General features: G+C 36.1%; 1 protein-coding gene across 1 annotated transcript in view; it reads left to right on the forward strand.

Moving 5' to 3' along the window:
• The first annotated feature begins 10,016 nt into the window (after positions 1-10,016).
• DNAlig3 (DNA ligase 3) overlaps positions 10,017-11,629 on the forward strand; it is a 49,507-nt gene continuing 47,894 nt past the window's right edge. The window contains exon 1 of the mRNA XM_043414592.1: positions 10,017-10,185. The gene's annotated coding sequence lies outside the window, so the exon portion shown is untranslated. The remainder of the gene's footprint in view (positions 10,186-11,629) is intronic.

Consider the following 11,629-nt stretch of genomic DNA (forward strand, 5'->3'; position numbering starts at 1 on the left):
AGAACCATTTTCTTAATAATTACTAAACAAATATCGTAAGTTGAAAATATAGCGTACTGCTTAAAAAGCAGCAGTGAACAAATAATTTATAATCCGGATTTAGGTTTACTGTTCATTACCAGTCGGTATCGATATTACAGAAGTGTTCGACACTAACTTAGTGACAAGTAAAATCCTGAAAACTCTTTCAGCATCATATTTTATCAAGGAAACGAAATTATTTCGGTAATTTTTCAGAAGTTCGTTTGTTGTTTGTCGTCCATTTTTCGTTACTTTACAACAGCATTAATATTCGAAAAATTAGTTTTATTATTTCTTCTTGCCAGTTCCCCAGGATGCTCAGTACGAAGCACTCATTGGTCAAAATTCGGACGAATGGAAAAATCACCATTTTTTTTTACTAATCTAGTAAACTTTAATAATTTTATCATCCAGTAGGTATGACTAGTACTGACAACTGATTTTGTCAAATGAGCGTACTCCCAAGTTGTTTGGTAGATTGAAGCGGTTTTGAAAAAGTGAAACACGCGATAAGTGCGGGATTAACATTAAGTGGAAAAGTTTATATTTGCTTTTAGTAAACTGGTTGAAAGCTTCATGATGTCACGATGGACATTAATAAGTCACGTATGCTCGAGAGGGAAAACGAGATAAGGCAATAAAAAACGAACGAGTGCTTGCACCCGAACTCCTGTTGAGACACTCTCTTCAAATTATCAAGCAGCCTGTTACGCCTACTCACAATATTAATAATGGGAAGCCCAAGTGCTCAGAGGAAAGAGAATTCGCCAAAATTTTCAACTGAAAATCAATAAAAATACGTGAATCCAATTGGCTGCTTTATTTCCACTAAATTTAATCGTCGAACAATCCGTTGTGACTTCTCATGGGGTGGGGGCATTTAGTAATTGAAGGGAAGCATTTGACTTTGTTTCAAAGTATTAAAAATGCACTCAATTATATAAAAAACATGATATGGAAGAGACTGGGTTGTACGATCAGATAAGGTAGCCTGCGTGGAGAATTAGATAGGCTTTTTCACAGCCATTTTATGAATTAGGTTGGATTGATAGTGTTATCTCGAAACACTGAATCGCTATCGAGCCCCAAATTTCAAAGCATTCGCACGAGATTCATGTTTATCCACGTCAGATAACATAGGAACAAATCCGTACGTGTGACAAATTTGATAAACAAAAATTGAGTGGCTGTGAGCCGGGGTGATACTTGGATGGGTGATCGCTTATAGAGGGAAAAAGTGAGGCTTGCGTAATAAGATGAGCTTGTGAAACTTCGATGGAGTTTGGACGAAAGAGTTTAGACTCATTACCAATTTCCTTCAATTTTTAACGTACTATATCTTTATTACTAGTAAGACAATCGTCTCAAATGTTTTCCCAGACTTTCTCTATATACTACATTGTAGACGTATTTTTTCGCATAGTCCCTATGATCCTGTGTATTTTTCTTAATATTTAAACACGTTTATCTGAATAAGCAATAAGACGAACCCTTTAAAATTTGATATGCGCGTCAGTCGACTACCCATTTAAAGTGTAAATTTTAAGATTTTCTTAAGAAAATCTCGTTTCGTGCATGGACTACCTTAAAAATGTTTTTGTTTTACTAATTACGCGTTTCGGACGAATGTGTATAAGGATTTCGAAGAATACCATTTGTTAATCAATTCAATCAATTTTTTTCTATCCAGTGAGCTTTCCCGAAATGAATCTAGAAAAATCGGGTTTACTCAGGATAAAGTTCAACAGAGAAAACATCATCAGAAGGCTGAACAAGTTCAAAACACTGGACATAATAGAAAGATTCCAGAACAATGTATAAAATCGTGAATAACATCATAAAAATAAGACCTATGTGTCAATGTAAGGATGCCTATGTGGCAATGTATGTGAGTATGAAAGCTGCGTGATATTTAAAAAAAAACAAGATAACCACTTAATGCTAAAACATTGTAATAAGACAAGACAACTATTCAATGCTATATTGTTAGTAGCTTATAGTTAACGCTGGAAAAATTATAATAAAAAAAAAAAAAAATCAGGATAAAGAACGAAGTATTTTCAAGGTTTTATATCATCTGTTAAATGACCGTTACGAAATGATGATAGCCATCGCTGTACGCATCCCTGCGGCCACATTTTAAGTGAATTCGTGGATAGTAGGCGTAAAATTCATTACTGTTTGGTTCTACGCGATTAAATACTAAAGTAATTGACACCTGTTATCATATGTGCAGGAGTTTTGTTGAATTTGTTGAGTCATTAAATATACGAGCTGTATATTTCATCGTTCCTAGTTCAATTAAGCGTGAAAGGCAAATAAATTAATAATTTGTTACATATTTGACCTATAAACTCACTAGCTCAGTAACGAATCTGTGCGTAGCAAATTGGACAGAATTAAACGAAGGCCTTTTGATTTTCCACATTCCATGGATGTTAAGGCCGTTCCTGAACAATATAAGGATCTTTTTTTTACATTTTTCACAGGAAAAATGATGGAACACGCAAAGATTTGTGACTTTTTAGGTGTTGTACATGGAGTTGATAAATATTAAGGTATTCCTTTCTCATGACTGTGTTTTAGTGGCGCAAATTGGGGCACTCGAAATTCGAACTGATTCCTAATCTCTGAGAAGTCGCGTTACTGTAGGAAAAGCTTCTGCTTTTGCCATTTTTCCAACTTCTATCGTTAATATCTCTTTTAAGCATTCGGTAACCCTTTTATCTTTATCGTCGCTATGAATTCCTTACATTTTTTTTCTATCTGTAAGACAGTTTGTATCAGGAATTTAGAATTTTTTAGTACATGAATTATTGAATAGAAATTAGGTGATGATGGAATCTCCATAAGCTCCCGTATAAATTTGACGATTTTTGAAGTTTTAATTGTTCATTAAATGTTCGATAACCTGACCTGAAATTTTGGCAATCTATTCACATGCACTTTTACTTAACTGTAATTTAAAATCAGTTATTTGTAGAATATTTGGGTTCCTGAAAGAAATACCTTAAGTTGACTCAGGGGAGGTTGCCGTCGGAGAAAAAAGGTCGAATCACATTGGGTCACTAAATTTGCCTTGAATTTAAATCTAGTGGATCAATCATCGAATATAAATGAGCCGGAAGCCGAAATTTTGACCCTTCGTTCTTTTTCACTTGGCTCCAGGCTACCATGTTTTAAAAGAGTATTTTTTATTTATTTTTATTTAGAAAGGACGTTGGTACGGAAAGATTGTGAAAAATCAATGGAAACACACGAATAATTGGGGCTACAAAAGAATCGCGAAAATGCAGAAAAAAAGCTGCCAGAAAGACGAATTTACTCTAAAATTCGTTTTTATTCTCTTCCCATTGCTTTCATATTCAATTTCGTAACAACATAGCTATTGAACTGCTCTCTACCGGAACTCACACACGTGTCGTTGAAAGCTGTAAGGGTATCAACGGAAATATCATAACGAATAAACCATGTCCGAGTACGAAGCGTATACGCAAACGTACACAAACTGGTGGTCACTATTGCTGGTAGAGGCAGTTAACAAAGAAAGGATACGACATCCCTGCTTCGCACTAACGATGTTAACTCCCTCGACCCCACGCATCCCTCGGTCATATTGCAAGGTCCGTTCGACGGTCGAATGCACTCACGGCCGAAGGACGTTTAGCTAGCAACTCGAATAGTTCTACTTCCACCACTCTGCATGTTTCGCAAATGTTCGAGAGACAAAAATTTCGAAGCTCTTACAGATAACATGATAACGTTAAAGGATCTTCATTATATGTGAGGCGTTTCAAACGCCGAATCGGAGGGTTTGGAAGGGCAAGTTTCGCAATTTTTTTCAACAAAATGATAACGGATGAGCGTAAGAATTTAATCATGATATAACCTTTTTTAGAAGTTGAGTCTTACGTGAATTAGCACTTTTTCGTAATCGCTTTTCCGGGACTCTCAGTGGTCCGGGGTCGAGTCAAATTACGGTCAAGAAATTCTTTTGTTATTTTTCTACGAAATCGTGACCGAGCTTTATTTCCAAAACGTTTCGAAAAAGTTTAATTGGAATTTTATCAAGTGAACAATAAATGATGAAAAATGTTGTATGGTTTACTCATTTTCGTCACTGAAACTTCATCAAAAAGATATTTGATTTGAGCTGTTGTGGAAAAACGAGTCATCAACGATAAGTATTTTAGGGATTGGGGCCAAAAAATGAGTCGAAACTCCGAGGGGGAGAAGGAACTCGGAGAGGTAATTTCAAGGCACTGTCATTAGTAGATTTATTGGATCTTAAAAATCTGTATGAAAGAGAACGATCGATAGCGGTTGAGATTTTACAAAAATTTAATGTTTCCTATCGGAGATCAGAACATGCATTTTGCGAGGATTTCGTAATTCTAGTTTCTAGGTTAGAAGTTCGAGGACATCATTGATATTAACAACGGAAAAAAGTGTCTTATTGATTTGCTGGAAGTAGTAATTTTTTTATAGGCAACACGGAAAAACACTCTAAAAAATTGCGCCATAATTGAAGTATTTTACGGTTTTAACGATCGACACCTACTTCCACCGCGTTTTATATTCTGTAAGTCTATTTTTCATTTTTCTTAATACATTTTACGTAACACTTTCAATACTGCGAACTTCTCATAGATATAACAATTCACCTTAAAAAATTGTGTTTTTCAATCGATAGACCAGGCAAAACTTTGAAGACGCTCGCAGTCAATAACTCTAATTACGAGGAAGGCAGCGGTTGATCCAGAACCGAGAAGATAATTGTGGTAGCACAGCAGCGAGGGTCAGCGTTCGACCACCGTCGGTTCTTTATTCTCACCTCCTAGCTGACCCAGGATTGCTTTCTGATATCGTTCCATGGAAACACACAATTTTGTAAATTATTGTTCGATAACGTTTGTTTCTTAGCGACCGAAGATTGACTATTCCGATGGAAAATGTAGCATTGGAAACATTGAAAAAAAAAAAACAAAAACAAATAAAACAAAACAAATACCTTAAACAAATTCCAGATTTACCACAGTATCATCGCTCGAGCCGATGTTCGAATAACCAATTTACAAGTTTTTTATGCAACATCTTCTAAATCGTCGATTCATTGCGGGTACAAGGCAATGGCAAAGGATATGCGCGCTGATCTCCTTTTCTTGCATAAATGGGATTCCCTACGCTCTGGAAGCCCAAACCTAGCAAGTGAGCGTTGTCCAAGCCAGACCCAGTAGATCCGAAACCTTGCTCAGTGTTTGGCTCCTCATAAAAAACTTGGTCAGTCCGTATTTCCATCTTGGGTTCCAATGGTAAAGGTGCTGTTTCCCCAGACCACGCGTACGATGCGTTTGTGTGTAACATCAAGGACTCTAGCCACCTGGCTAGCTGTGCCAGCTCTGTTTCCATGTTTTCCAGTTCATCAGCCACGTTGTTGCTGCAAAGCCCTTAATGCCCGGTTACGAGAATACGTTTGCTTGCATCCCTCGCTGAGTGCAGCCTCATATATGACTATAAATCGTAGTGTAAATAGCCAACATCTCGGCTTGTCCGACGTTGCATGTTCACTGGGAATGGTAAGGCTCACTCTGGTGTTGATTTTGGAGTGCGTCGACGCCAAATCCTAATCCTTTAAACGCGTTCGATGCAGATGTTTTTCGACGTTGAGCAAACTTAATGGAAACAGCAACTTAACGATGTATGGTACAAAAGTCTAAATAATTAGAAATTGATCAAATTTGGTGATAATGTTCTTCAACATGAAGTGCGAAAACACAATTTTTTTCAAAATTTTCTTCTGTTTAGTTATTGAGTAATTACGCATTGAAGCAGATTTCTTATGCCCGGAATGTATATATATGGAAACGTAAACTTTAGTGATCAATCACTCGATAACGGTACAGAAGAAAAATCTTAAAAAATTTGTATTGTCAAATTTGGCACTAAAGAATATGTTGACCAAATTTTATAAAATTCTGATCATTTTGAATTTTTTTATGTTTTTAGCATGGTTTAGCACGGCAACATTGTAAGCCTGTGCCAAATATCCTTAAATGAATAAAGTACCACAATTTTACTTTTCTCAGTCGATCGTTTGTAATCGTATTCTTAGTCAGTGTTTTTTTAGCTGATTGCTTTGTCAGAAGTTCACTAGAGACAATATACTGTTATTTCTCAATTTGGAACGCGATGAAAAATGGTGGAAAAAATGAAATTTTTTTCTCGGATACGTAACCTGAAAATTCATTTTACACCTACTCCGTAATGAAGCACTTCAGAAAAAGGAGGATTTATCACGTTTCCACTGTTTTAACCAACGATAAATTATGTTTTACAAAGATATAGGTAATTTCATTATCCCCGGCGATTGGTTCGTTACGAGTTTTTGTCAGGGTCGGAAATGTGAAATCTTCGTGTCGACAAACACCGCAGGGAATTGCTTTTGTGAACGGTTTTTTCCTTCCTTTATGGTTTTCTATTCCTTCATCTGATATTTTTATACTCCAATTGATTATTTTTTTGAGTAAATTTGTCTAATTCCACTCGTCGTTCGCGTGCTTTTTATTAATTCTGCGTGTTTAAACCAGAGTTTTTCGAGTCTGCGCCAAAATAATTTCGGTCAATAACTTCCCAAAAGAGAAGGGTGGTCGCTGCTACCCTCACGTAAAAAAAGTTATGTAGGAAAGGGAATCAGCCCAGAAGGTTGAGTATCCAGGACCCTTCGGAACAACTCCGTGAGCAGGTCAAATCTGGAGCGGACACGAAACATCCACAGTTTTTTAGACGGCATATAACCAACTCGCAGGTGAATGCATTTTTTTCTGCTCACCGTTTTTTTCACATCGAATATCCTGCAAAATAATTTTTTTCCCCATAATACAACTAGTTTTTCATACAGTTAGCACAAAATGCGCCAACAAAAAAGAATTTTGTGTATAAAAAAATTCATAAGTGGACAAGAGCCGTTGGAACAAATGATAATGGAATGTGCTGAATTTGTGAAACAGAGGCTTCGGACATTAGCATAAATTTCTTCAAAGTTTTTGGGTCTATTGATCGACGTAAATACGGCCGGACGTGAAACACCCAAATTCACAAATGGGAGGTGCCGGAAAACCATTTACAGCTGGAAGGTGAGGTTGAAAGGTTTTTCTGACCGGGTGTGTTGTCATGTTTATTGAAATGTCTCAAGAAACCTTATACCATTGCGGTTGATTGAATTTCCACTAAATGATGGCGTATTTGTAGGTGATTTTGAAAACTTCCAGGTACAGAATTTCTTATTATTTAACATATTGATGAAAATCGATGAGGTTTATTCGACTTCCGCCATATTGGATACGTCGTCATTAATTTTGGAAATCTAATGCCAATTCTGCTGTCAACATCCCTTCAACTATCCGGATTTGCGATAACGTTTTTTAACTCTTCTGTTGATCTAACTCTATGGAAAATTAAACGCATTTTATTATGCAACAAATTTTCTTTGATAACTAATTAGATGGGATCACCTCGAAAAAAAAAAATTTTTAATTTGTTCGATACCTCTCGGTTTTGTGATTGTTAGCATACTTAATAGCACACCCAATAGAAAAATTACGCACTCTTTGACGGTAAAGGTCATATATAAAAACGACATCGTTGAAGGGCTGGCCGTTACCCCGAAGCGTCATCGATCAGTCATAACATCGTTATTCTTTACCATCAAGTATAGAGCACGCAGTCTCGTTGGCGTTCCCTCATCGCATTTGTTATTTATAGTGAAGTGATCTATTCGGAAAGATCGTGACCAGCAGTACGGTTAATGTTTAATTGTTGTCGGAGACTTACCATCATGACACGCAAGAATGAATTATTTCATTTTTTCATAGTAAAATGTGACAGTAGGAATATCAATATATCCACGGACGAGACCTATTGCAACAGCTAGTGAGGAGACACCTTATTATTTTCAAAACATTAAATTAACTATAGATGATGGATTTATATATTATTTTATCAGTATTACGAAAGTCCATGATTTTTCAGGTGTATGTCGTGATGATTTATGGAACATCATTTATTATGAAGTTTTTTAAAGTCATTCTCATTTGACTCACATCGTCCAATCAGCCATACTCTATAATACATATGCATGGCAACGCTGTCTCCTTTGCTTACCATGTACTATCCCTTTGTGCGAGGAGGTTATATTTGACCATGAATCGACACAATGTTCGGCTTGACCAGAAACATTGTCTTCAAATTTATTTTTTCTAGCATTCTGTTTCTCGGATAAGAACCCTCAATTCGACTATTCAATGAATGTAGTTTGACAGTTCACATATTCGAATCTGTTCCGTGTTATTCGAGGTTATACAGCGATGCCACCTTTACGCAGCCGACGCAGCCAGAGCGGTAGTAGCAGAAGACGACGACACACCACGCAATTACTCGACTAAATCGAAGATTTTTATTTTATTTGTTCGGCAAACTTTGTTTTTTTTTATTAAAAAATGATTCTTATCATTTTTTTAACATTGGAGAATTCTTTTTAAAAACATATCTAATCGGGAAAATTAGTTATTGATGGCTTAAGTCTCTGTTGAAGTGCGGTCTTCATGAGCTGTGTGGTAAATTTCGAAATTCGAAAGTCGATGATGCGCTCAAAAATTTTGCAGGCATTTTCCTGCGCACTTTAACTATGAAATAAAAAATATCACGTTTGTATCTAATAATGAAGTTTGCGATAGGTCAACCTTAAGGTCTAAGTAGTTCGAGTTGGCTGAAATTTAATTTTTACAATATTCGTTCAACTTCGTCGAAAACAAAGCAGTTCAATGGCACAACAAATTGTATTGTCAAAACGTACTTTAACAGTCTAAATAAACAGTTCAAATGCTGAATCCTACAAAACTGATATTCATTTGAAACCTCAAGTGGAATTCAAGTCGATTCCCAAATAACTTCCGGAATATAGCACGAATGTTTTATACTTTTACATTATTATTTGAATGTCCTTGTCTTAAGTCTCTACCGAGACTCTAGTTCGTGTTTTCCGGTGTTTTTCAAGCGTTGAGGTCGATCATCACGATTTATCGTGCCTCCGGACCAAATAAAGACAGGAGACAAATCGTTCTTCTTTTACAGTTTCATTGTAAGTTTATACGGAATGAAAAAGCAGTCTGTCCCATGCCGGCGACGAATTTACAATAGTTTTGGAGATGACGCTCAAATTCAAGTAGAAATCTTTTTTTCCTCCAATAATTTGCGTAGTATAAATCATTCTTTTTTCAATTTTTCACTGGAAGCTGATTTATTAAACGCCTAATTCAGAAATACAATTATCCTAAGATGTAACAAACACGAAACTTCAGATTTTATGTACCACCGTCGGTAATAAGGATAAAGCGTTTGTCGTGGTTGAACGGAGTATCGACTGAGAAGGTCAAAATCTGTCAGCCCTCGAATTGTTGAATGGAGCTGTTGTTAATTTTCCCAAATGCACACTCAGGATAAAAAGATAATCTCCCTTTTGGACTCATGACGATAAAGGGTGGGAACACGGTTTTCTCTAAGCACCAAGCATGTCGCTTTAGCGATTTTAATAAAAATATTAGCATGCTTATGCATGAAAAGGAGATAAAAATATTGCGCATAATAAATAAAAACGAGAAATGAGCAGGAAAAATCATTACATCAAATTTGTTTGTGTTAGCTACACTCTTTTTACTCCAGTAATGGATAACAATTATAGAAAAAAGTTCTGTAAAAATGCAGACTTCGGATGAACGGATCCAAGAACGACTTAAATCGCTCGTTAGAGAATGATATTTTAGATTTTCATTTTATATTTTTTTCTTCACTGCATTTTTCATTGCTTCTCATGCGTCCAAGTGAAACAAATGTATCGACTGAGCACTCGTAGTATTGACTTTTAGGCATTGGGGAATTCTTGTTTGAATTTGAATGAGGTTCGATGTTTATCCGCCAGGGTATTTGTGCTGACAACTCACGTCAGCGGCTTGTTAAAAATCACGTGACACAAAACTTCTCAGCATAGTTATATGTACAATCTGTGTGAGTTAAATAAAAAAAAATATATTTATCGACCTGGAAACGTCGCTCGTCGAAGGAACTTTACCGTGATCTTGTTGTCGTGAAACAGAAAATCACGTAGTCAAGGTAAACTATCAACATTATTTCAAAGATTTTGTCATTTTAAGGTTAGATCGTTAACTTTCTGTTCGTCACATTTCATGTGGCAGTATTTTCTTGGCAAATGTGCGTTGAAACAAATAGTTGGCCAACAACTTTAAATCGATTTGTTGGAAATTTTTTCTTTCTTTTTAAAACACGTAATCCCAATTTTGGTGTTGGTTATCAGTCACGGGACGAAGGGTTTATAAATAGAAAATATTTAGCTAGTCACATCGATAGATGCCACTCAACATCAGTTTTTCAAACATCTTACCCGGCGTAGATGGCATTGCGACCACATTGAAAAAAGTGTCAATTTCGTTTTTAGAATTGTTATTCTCAAACAAACATTCTAATCAGTCGAACAATCACCGACGAACGATTATGAAACGATTACGAATAAAATTATAAAGGGAACAATATTTTGGGGGATTTACTTTTGACGGTGGTTTTTTAGAGTTATTATGGTCGAACAGACGTTTTAATTAATCAAAAAGCATCACTAAACGAACGTAAATTATTGGCGTTGAAAAAAATCAGAAAAGTCGACATGAAGGGGCTAAGTTTAGGTAGCCTAAAACCCTGTTTTTCCTCATTGTTACTTGCTACTTGCTACATATTCAACGTCGTTGGAAGCGGGATCTTCATTGTCGACTGCGCAGTAGATTCATCGATGTATGGAGGGGAGATAGAAATTAGAATTCAAATGAAAAAAGGCTACTAAAAATACGTCTTTCATTTGTTTTTCACGCAAATTGTTTTTCAGGCTCATTAGACAGATTATCTCTTGACCAAAAAAAGTGAATCTCATTCGATTATATCTGACGTCAAGTATCTTCTTCGTTTTTTTTTTTTTTTTTTTTTTTTTATTTCACATATCCACATTCGTCCTTGCACTTGTATCTTACTCCGGTCAAATTTAATTCGAAAATTCATCGATTACGAAATTTGTTGCGTAGATTAAAACAAACGTTGACATGTCGGCATACCCAAAGTGGTCACGGGGGATCATGAAGGGAAGAAGGGAAAAAATGATGCGCACTTTATGACCGTAGTAATACGTCTTGAATGAATTTCGAAATGTCGCCTCAAGAGCAACGATTGCAATATAGCCTTGACGCACGCGTGAGGTTTTGTAACTTATGATTTCCTACCGAACGATAAAAACAAAAAAAAAAGAAAACCGTAATGTGGCATAGAGTGAAATTCATACTTACTGATAAGCTTATAACCAGTACGTCATCCTCGATAATCGTCTCTCCTTCCTGGGATTCACTCAGAAATCTTATAAAAATAATGTTTTGTTGCTATTGTCAATAGCGGCATTTCCAGAAAAATTTGCCCAATTGTTGATGAATACTTTTTATCAATGACGAGTGTTGTTACGTGCCGTGTCGAGAGGGAGGGGGGAAGCCTTCAAATGTGAGAA

Source organism: Venturia canescens, chromosome 3 (genome assembly GCF_019457755.1).
Source record: "Venturia canescens isolate UGA chromosome 3, ASM1945775v1, whole genome shotgun sequence".
Lineage (NCBI taxonomy): Eukaryota > Metazoa > Arthropoda > Insecta > Hymenoptera > Ichneumonidae > Venturia > Venturia canescens.